The sequence below is a fragment of the Argopecten irradians genome, unplaced genomic scaffold (genome assembly GCF_041381155.1).
Source record: "Argopecten irradians isolate NY unplaced genomic scaffold, Ai_NY scaffold_1128, whole genome shotgun sequence".
Taxonomy (NCBI): Eukaryota; Metazoa; Mollusca; class Bivalvia; order Pectinida; family Pectinidae; genus Argopecten; species Argopecten irradians.
The window spans coordinates 3,373-14,055 of record NW_027188595.1 but is presented as its reverse complement, the minus strand read 5'-3'; the positions used below and the strand labels follow the sequence as shown (position 1 = coordinate 14,055).

Here is a 10,683-nt window from a genome sequence, read left to right as displayed (position 1 = left end):
GTTCGGCTAGATTTTTTCAAGTTTATAGAATGTTTTATCAAAATTGTCTTTTATTGACATAAATATTGTCAAAACACAATGGTCTACACTGGATTTGAAAAAATAGGTCCACTGTATCGTCAATACGTATCATTTTGTATTTTGTTAAATCTGCTTATTTAACCCATTATAAAAATATCCCATGTCACTTTACATCTTTTGATGGTAAACAGGTAAATCAGACTGAGAGCAGAGATTAAATAATCCATGGTCTGATTATTCTATCTTTTACTATGTTAACCTGCATAACACGTACACGATATTCTGTTACTTTAAAATGCTTTAGCAGAACTATGTACTCCATTTCGACCGAAAGGTGAATATTAAAATGAGTGTTCATAAAAGTCATCATTATCATCTAATAGCTTTAATCATCAATATCTCGACAAATATTGAGAGCTTTCACTTTCTATATTAAACACTGTAGCAAAAAGAATTAAATCAGAGAACAAGTGCAGTTTTTCGATAGATACACAAAAACATAAACAACTGCAACCAAATACCACGTGCAGTTTGCCGATACTCAATAAACGTATATGCAACGGTTCTCGTCATAGCAATACATGTACATGAGTATTAAGAAAACATTATTCCTCGGGATCACTGTTTTCACTGTCTGACTCATCAACAAGTTGAGGCATGTTAGCAGCATCCTCTATATATGAGGACCAGTCCTTAACACCAAACACACCACTAAGGTGACGAGCATAGCCAAGGTACCAGATTACAGCTGATATGTGCGCGCAAGTCCCTACAACTCTTGATCCAACTTTACATTGGCAGTACCATGCGGTTACTAAAGCAGGATTATACTCAATCCACAGTAAATAAGACCGTGCACTTGTGTGTCGACTTTGAATTCTGGCACGAAGCATTCCGTCCTCCTCATCATTTACCATGATGTTGAAGTCGCCATCTTCACTCAGGTGTTCTGAAGCATAGAAACGTGCGAGCTTTAACTGATACACTCCAATGGTAATGTGTCGAAGTTCCTCTTCAGAGAGAGTTGGGAACTCCACCACTGAAGTAGCGCCGTCCAATGGTTTCCATTCACGTGTCCTTCGGTCTAGTTGTTCCTCTTGCACGCGATTCTGCAAGGTGTTCGTGCTTGCTGCCAAGACCTGAAAGTAAAGGAAACTTGCACTAAATCTGAATTTACCTTGAGCGAGTGAGCTGTTGTGCATAACTACATGTATCGTGGAATGTGCATGTATGTATAAACAATTTTCAAAAATACTTTTATAATAAATGGAAACTGCAATATATCTTATACAAAAAGTGAGTAGAATGAACTATCATTTAACATTTATATAATGTAGATATTGAAACTTACAGCTATAACTATGAAAGATCAGGTTATATAGCTTATAATACCATAATACAGTACCAAGCAGCTACGATCGTCTAATATCTATAAGTACAGCTGTATAAACATATTGCTAAATTGCTAAAGCTAAATCTATAACACAGTTTTGTTTGAAATAAAACATTCTTTGTAAATACTAATGAAAGTGAATTGTCATTTATAGTATACAACATGTACCTTCATCTTTGCAGCTACTCGCTGGTCTTCTTCTGTGCTGCAATGTATTTAGAAGTGTGCGATACCGGTTACACAATGCTGGCACAAGACGTAGATAGTGTCCTATGGCTGGTATTTGGCTGTTAGGCACTATGTTCTGGATATATTTCCACTGTTTCAGCCGTCCATTTACCGATTCCACAATCCATCTTATCTTTGTGATAAGTCGGGATGAATTAGCCTATTCAATCAAGTATATAAAGACAATAAAGCAAGTTATCAGAAAATAAGGGTACTTTTGGCTTTAATCTGCGTGTATATGTATGTATATGTATAGACTTTACAAGAAGACACAACACTAATATACCGCAGTCTCCCAAAACACGCACCTCGCACAACATACACACAAAACACCGCATACATGGGAGGCCGTCCTTACATGACCATAGCTGTTAATAGGACGTTAATAAATCAAACAAACAAACAAACAAAAGCGATTACCGATTACACAATGCTGCCACAAGACACGAACGTCAAACTCGTAGGTTTTACCATGGCGATGTTTTGGCTGTTAGGACTATGTTGGAATTTTTGTTTCACCGTATATTACCGAGTCCATCAATCCATCTTTCTGGCAAATTTGCTGAAAAGTTCCTGATAAGTGGTCGTGATTGTGTATTATTAGACTGATGTGTTCAAATCCTAATACCTTGGGGTAAAATATATAAAGACTTTCAGGCTGAAAAGAAATGCTACTTATCAGATAAAATAAGGGTACTTTTGACATACCAGCTTTAACTGCGTGACAGTATATGTATATTCCAGTATGGATCGGTTTTTTTACCTGTAAAGGATTTCGCTAAGTGAAAATTTTTGAAAAGTTTGAGCGTTACAATCAATGTCAATTATCTATAGTAATCGAATTTTCAATGTCAACTTATAGCATTTCTGTTAAAGAACTGTACATCTTTGATTATTCAGTAACATTTATTCATTAAATCGATAAGCAATCTGATTGAAATACAGATCCTTATAACCACTCCGTTCAATAGAGGATCTGGACAATATCCCGTTAAGGGTCATGTTCGGATGACCTTTATACCACGTGTAATTCAGATCAAAATGCATATTCTGCACGTTGCTATATCAATTGACAACGCTATTTCGCCCCAACATATATATATATACGATTAGCTTTGTTGTGCTCTTTGGGCGAGATGACTACATACACGGAAAATAATTCTGACAGATTTTCAAATATTTACTCGTCCCCTGAAACTCACTGTCAAAAATTTTGCCAGCGGCAATTTGATTGGCCATTTGCAAAGGTCACCTGGACATGACCCCTAATGGGATTTTCTCAATCGATCCTCTTATTCAACGTAGTGATAATATGGATCTGTATTTTAATCAACGTAGTGATAATATGGATCTGTATTTTAATCAGATTGATCGATAAGGAATAGCAAATCAAACAATGACTTAAAGACCTAGCAGCAAAATTGTTATTTTTTCAACACGAGCAATGATATTGAATTACCTCTTCAGTAGGATGTTGTTTTAGTCCTCTGTTAAGGAAATGTGGCATCTTGCACTTGAGTCCGAGATCGTTAATAAAATCCAAGGAATCACGAAATCCTCTATCAACTACCAATAGGTCATCCTCCTGCAGCCAATCTTTCATATGCTCCATGTTGCTGCTAATATTGTGTTTCAATATGGAGGCATCATTGTTTTTAGAATCCGCTAAATAGGACCAAGAATCGACACAATATAGCCAGTTGTAGTAACGATAACCATCGGCTTTACCAGCGGGCGATGCTTATGCATGCTGTAAGACCGTCGTTGGAATTTGAAGTTGTTACTTTTTGAATGTATATGTAAGTCCCATCAACTACCAATATGGCTGGGTTCTGGCAAATATTGCTGAAAAGTTCCTGAGCAAGTGGTCGTGTGTGATTGTGTATTACATCCTCACGACTGATGTGTTCAAATCCCTACATACATTGGGGTAAAATTGGATGCCAAGAACTTTCTGGCTGACACAATAAGATCGTCGTATGTTACTCTTTCCGATATTAAACAGAGTCGACAATAACCGATTTGACATACCAGTTCTTAACTTGACTAATAGCAAAGCAATACATGTTCGACTGGATCGGTTTTTGGTGCATCGTAAAGAACTGGAACTTAGATGCGAACATAAGTCTTCAAAATCATCCTTTGTAATTCCAGTGAGCGTTACATAATCAATGTCATTCAAAGTATTTCTATTATCGAAATCGATTCTGTACTTTTCATTGCGTATGGCTATAGCTCTTATGTGAGTAATCAACGATAAAAAATGTCACTTTTGTTAAAGAAAGTTTTTGGTTCTTCAATGGAATCTTTGATTAAACGCAGTGCTTCCTCTTTGAAGTATTTATCATTGTCTATGTGATTACAACAACATCTAGATCCAGATAACAGAAGGTGGCCCTTTTTCAACAAACAATTTGTATCTGCTCTCAGTTGCCAAAGTTAATAGTTTCGGACTCCGCTTTTTACAAATGCAACAAGTGGAATGGCTATTTCCAGACGATAATATGGGGTAAAGGGATATTTTGTGGACTTTTCAGATGTGCTTCTACTCTAGATTTCTTAGCACTTGGAACGTAGTCAGGGTCATTTTCTGTATCCGCAAGATTGTCTTTAGTAGAAATCACTTACTTTTAATGATCTTTTATATCGTAAAAAACACTTTTTGATCAATCAACATCATTGTCATCACAGTGGCCCTTTTCCTAAATGTTCAGTGTATTATGAATATGTATCACGGCAAACATACAGCCTTTCCTTAAGAATTGTTCTTTTAAACCACAATCTAAGCACAGGAAGTGCTTAGGTCCTGTCCCAGGCATCCTACAATACAGATGTAAAGAAAATCAGCCTTCAGATCACTAACACAACAGGTTATATATCATATGTAATGCATTTCTACATTTGAGTTATGATGAAGAAATTGTATTGTTAGGACTATGATTGAAAGTCAATATTTAACTTGTTTTCTTTGGAACTAGGTGAAAGTATTGTACCTCAGGAATTTAGTATTTTACTTCTGTAAAAAAATGTTACTAGACCTTCGACTATTGCCATTAATTAAAAGTGTGAGCTTCTTTTTTTATTTCAGAATAAATGTATCTGTGTTACAGTATTGTGAGGGAGAGCGGTACTCTATATACAGTGTCTGTGTTACAGTATTGTGAGGGAGAGTGGTACCTCTATATACAGTGTGTCTGTGTTACAGTATTGTGAGGGAGAGTGGTACTTCTATATACAGTGTGTCTGTCTGTGTTACAGTATTGTGAGGGAGAGTGGTACCTCTATATACAGTGTGTCTATGGTATAGTATTGTGAGGGGAGAGTGGTATGTGTTACAGTATTGTAGAGGGAGAGTGGTACCTCTATATACAGTGTGTCTGTGTTACAGTAAGATATGTGCTATAATACAGAACTTTATACAGTCGAAACTCGTTATCTCAAAATCGCTTGACTCGAAATTCCGGTTGAGTCGAATTAAGTTTGAAGTCCCGGTTTGGTTTTTTTTTCCCCTTCTTTGTATATGTAATTTAAGATCGGTGACTTGAAACCCCAGTTGTGTCAGATTATAAAAAGTGGGCAAATGGAGATACAGCCAAGGGAAAATACTACTACAACAATGACTGCTAATTATGAATTGTTTAATAATCCTCTCAAGTCTGGCTTCCTAATTAGTGTCACTTTATACAATTGTGACTTATACAACTGTACATGGATCTAGACACGACGCGTGTTTACACAATCACACTCAGCAAGAAGTGTATTTGATTTAATCAATATTCTATAAACTGTATAATTAATAGTGTTTGATATAAATTTATAAAAATGAAAAGTAAAAAAAATAAAACCGAATGATAATCTGGATATTCGAAACTTACTCGCCTTGAATAAATCAATGACCGTCGTTTTACCATTAGGGACACCATTGAACAGAACCACAAGACTTACGGAACACTACATGTTCCGTGCGGGCATGTAAGATATATTTAACACACATTGATCCTGTTAGAACAGAATAGCAAAAATAGCCAATAACAATGCTTTGTAGATTCTAGTTCAATTTTCGATAATTTATTTTAGAAAAATTTAATGGCGAAAATAAACACCTTCATCTTTGTATATTCGTTTATCTTTATAGCTTAAAGAATAACTGTAAAGCCAAAGAAATATGTTTATCCGTTAACAAATTTTCCATCCAAATCCCGATGTCGTTATCTGCTCAGTCTGAGCCAATACTGGTTAGTCCTGGATTCGACTTTTGAGGCTAAGCCTAAATTCGTCTGTCAGGCTATAGTACACCTGAAACTGTTAGTATTATAATAGGCCACCTAAATAAATCCAGAAATCTAGGCCTAGTGCAGTATTGCACCATGTTCCAAATTAAAGCTGATTTACTATTAGTTGATACTTGTTATTCAACGTTAGTTGTAATGCTTACATATCACTGCATGTAAATTCCCGGGACTGTTCCCGTCAACTGACGAAGTCAACGACGTGAGCTTAATGCAGTTCAGTTAGTTTCAGCTCTATGGATAAAAAAGATTTCAACGAAGTATTTAGAGTAAACTCGTCTTTAGTATAAGTAGGTTATACATGACTCTGTAACATCTCATGAGTGCTTTGTAGAAAGCGAACAGGTTATAAGATAAGTATTGAATACACTCAGTAATACAATCGCGTATTGCTCTATGTGCACCAGCGGTCCGTTAAACAATAACACACGAGATGCATTTTAATCGCTGTTGTTCGGATCTCACGGGCCAAAAATAATTACGGACATTGTGTTATCCGGAAATTATTTTCGTCGGAATGTTTTAGAATAACACTTACTATACACAGTGGTGGTAATTTAAGATAATGTCTTAAAATATATTAAAACAGTTATCATTATAACAATTACATAGTTCATATTATGCACAATGAGTGAATTCCAGGATTTACAATTCCGGATAGCCGTGCCCGATTACGTTTTACATTATTATAACAGCCGCTACGATCTCGGGCAGAACTGATTCATTTTATTTCAAAGAAATTTCTTTTTTTAGCATTGGCCGCATTTATGTCCAAATTCGATATTTTGCATACTGAAATGAATTTTTATTTTGGTTCCGTTACCAAAATACGGTGTTTGGACAAAAACTGCGGCCAATGTTAAAACTACGTTTTTCAAGATATTGTAAAAAAAACGCTCAAAATGGCTTAAATATATATCTTTATTTAATCCATTTACAAGCTTTCAATGTGGAAAATCTTATTCGATATCAAAAATATGGATACTCAACCCTTGTGGAAAGCTGTATTTGTAAGGTTTGACGTTGTTTGAATTTTTATAAAATTATGGGGCTAAAATAGGCCCTTAGTGCACCTACTCCTTTAGGATATTATCTTTTCTCTTCTTCCTAACTGACTTTATCCTTCCTTGTTTTGTTTGTTTGATTAATTTACGTCCTATTAACAGCTATGGTCATGTAAGGTTTGTTTGTTTGTTTGATTAATTAACGTCCTATTAACAGCTATGGTCATGAAAGGACGGCCTCCCATGTATGCGATGTGTTGCGTGTATGTTGTGCGAGGCGCGTGTTTTAGGAGACTGCGGTATATTCATGTTGTGTCTTGTATAGTGGGAACTGTTGCCATTTTTATAGTGCTATATCACTGAAGCATGCCGCCGAAGACACCAAGCAACACACCACACCCGGTCACTTTGTTTGTTTGTTTGTTTGTTTGATTAATTAACGGCCTATTAACAGCTATGGTCATGTAAGGACGGCCTCCCATGTATGCGGTGTCCTGTGTTGCGTGTATGTTGTGCGAGGCGCGTGTTTTAGGAGATCTGCGGTATTTTCATGTTGTGTCTTGTATAGTGGAAAAATAGTTGCCATTTTTAATAGTAGCTATATCACTGACCAGCAACGCCGCCGAAGACATCCGAAGACAACAAGCAACACACCACACCCGTCGGTCAACTTTGTTGGTTTGTTTGTTTGTTTTGATTAATTAACGTACCTAATTAACAGCTCCATGGATCACATGTGCCCAAGGACGGCCCCACCTCACATGTATGCGGTGTTGTTGCGTTGTTTGTCCTGTTGCGAGTCAGCAGTGGGTGCGTGTGTTTCGGAGAGACTGCCGGCGTTATATTCATGTTGTGTCCTTCTTGTACTAGGTGGTACTTGTGCGCCCTTTTTTATAGTGCTATATTCTCTTGGAGTCATGGGCACCGCCGGAAGTACATCTAAGCAACCACACCCCGACCCGTTGTCACATTATACTGGACATGCGGCCCGCGAACCAAGTCGTCCTCTACCCTTGTTGGCTGTAGCGCTCTCCCTACAGCAGCCGAGGCAGACAGAAAATCTATACCTTCTTTTATAGGACTTTGCGTTGTTGTCTTCGGCCAGGGGGACAGATCACCAGAGCCTTCCTCACAGGGGCGAACGCTCAACTCAAGGCCAAAAGTGAGGCGGTGCCAAGAGAGGCATTAGGAAGTATAAAGTGAGTTAGAAAGAAGAGAAAAGATAAGATCCTAAATTTAGTCGCCTTTTACGATCATACAATAGGGGCAGCAAGTACAATTCTAACGCCCTACCTGCAGGGCCAGGTCATGTAAGGATGTGCGAGGTGCGTGATTTTGGAGACTGCGGTATATCAAGGTTGTGTCTTATTGTGCTATATCACTGAAGCATGCCGCCGAAGACAGTAATATAATTTTTATATCGGACAGGCATTTCAAAGTTCGAACAGGTTCATCTTATTCAGAAACAGAAACACAGAACATGGGTGTCCCTCAGAGTGGTATCCTGTCTGTTATACTGTTAATTTTGAATAACTAAATGCCAATCTACGGAAGGATTTCTATTTTTGGATGGTTTCTTGATCTGTTACAGATCAAAAACATGCACACTATTGAACGACAACTACAACAATGTTTAGGCAAATAACAAAATTTGGCTGCCGAAAATGGCTTTTGATTTTCAAGATCAAAAACTGTCTGTATGCACTTCTGTCAAAAACGAAAACCACACAATGGCCTCACACTCAATGGAATTAAAATTCCAGTTGTTGAACAAACTAAATTTCATGGCCTAATATTTGTATTGAAACTGTCCTTTGTTCCACATATCAAAAATATGAAGGATAAGTGCTCGAAGGTGCTGAACTCTTTACGAGTTCTTTCCCGTTCTGATTGGGGTGCAGACCGTGAAATGCTTCTACGTATCTATCGGCCACTTATTAGATCAAAACTTGACTACGGCTCGATTGTCTATAGATCGGCTCGCAGCTCCTATCTACAGATGCTTGATACTATCAGAATCAGGGACTGCGTCTCGCACTTGGAGCTTTTCAAACAACACCAGTGAAGAGTCTCCATGTGGAAGCTAATGAGCCATCTCTAGACCATCGACGAAAAAAATTGTCCTATATTTTTTTTCTGGAACTAAATATAAGTTTCGACACCATTGACGAGTACACTGTATCAGATGTACCACCATGGCTCATTCAAACACCTGATATCATTTTATCTCTTCGTGAGAGTGCAAAATCCAGTGCATTACCTGAAGAACACAAATCCTCCTTTCGAGAGTGCATTAGGACTTTTCCTGACCATGTTTAGATCTACACTGACGGACCAAAGAATGGTGATTATGTTGCGGCAGCATGCTGTACATCTAATCACTGCTCCTCTATTCGACTCCCGGATGTTGCCTCCATTTTCTCTGCGGAAGCATGTGGTATCGGTGTGGCGCTTGACCATATCGAAGAACACTGCATAGAAAAGGCAATCATCTGTTCCGACTCTCTTTCGGTTCTTCAGGCTTTGAAATCAAGAAACCCTAGAAACACATTAGTCCAAAATCTTTTGATCCGAACATTTTGATTGTCTTCTAAAACTGAAATTACTTGTCTCTGGATTCCCAGCCATGTGGGTATAAACTTAAGCATATCGAGGTCGGTCCCAAAGCAACTCGGGTTCAAATAAATCTGAATTAAGTTCTATAATATTTTAATGCGTAGCTAAGATTTGATATTTGGCCTGCTCATCGCTGTTATATTGATGTTTTTCTTACACAATTTGTAAATATTATAAGACAGACTTATATAAACACTTAACAGTACGCATTGTATAATGCCCTATCTATGGTTAGTATTGTGTATGCTATAGGCCCATGTATATGTATTTTAATATCTATGTCCTGTTTATTTTTCTTAACAAAATTGTTTGTGTGCTTATGAGTATCAACTCATGTCTTTGTTATTCTATTTTACCTAAATGCTTTATTCAATGGTATCTATAATTGAATTTAAAGATGCACCATAGTGCAAAGGGTTTTTTTTTATTCCGAGATACAACTATATTTTTTTTGTAAATAAAACAAGAAGCTCTAACCTTTCAATATTTTGAACATTTTCTTTATTCACGCAACAATGTGATAAAATCCATTCATAATGTGATTGATACAATTGTATAGGGAAAACACCTAAATGACTTATTTTGACAGGATGCTGTATCATAACACCTTTCATGATATGTGACATCTCTTTTTCTAGATACTACACTATTCCCATTGGACCCAGACTCCAGCAGCTGAAAGAGATTTCTGGTATGGCTAGACTTTTGCAGACAACAAAGCCGAGGCCTTCCAGATTTGTTCAAGACCTCCATGAGTCTCCTGCCTGGAATGAGTTTGTCGAGGAAGTAGAAAGAGATGTCAATGCTCTCTCATACTTTTCTGATGGGTTCAATCCCTTCCACCACAATATAACAGCAGGAAACTACAGCATCTAGGCCCAGTCTGGACTAATCCTGAATTTGCCAGCGTCACTACGATCGAAGAAAACTACTATGCTATTTGGACTAATCCCAGGTACATCAAAAAGCCATTGTACCATTTTTTACTTTATAATACTGAAATTAAAATTATAAATAACCAAACAAACAAGGTTTTCGTTGCATCAAACTAGTTTTAATCAAAGTCTTGTTAAATGTCGATCGTCTGTTAATATTATTAACGTCCTATTAACAGCCAGAGTCATGTAAGGAC

At 37.2% G+C, this 10,683-nt stretch overlaps 1 pseudogene; it reads right to left on the bottom strand.

The window, feature by feature from the left end:
- Window positions 1-204: 204 nt before the first annotated feature.
- On the bottom strand, window positions 205-9,395 carry LOC138313970 (uncharacterized; annotated as a pseudogene).
- Window positions 9,396-10,683: the final 1,288 nt, after the last annotated feature.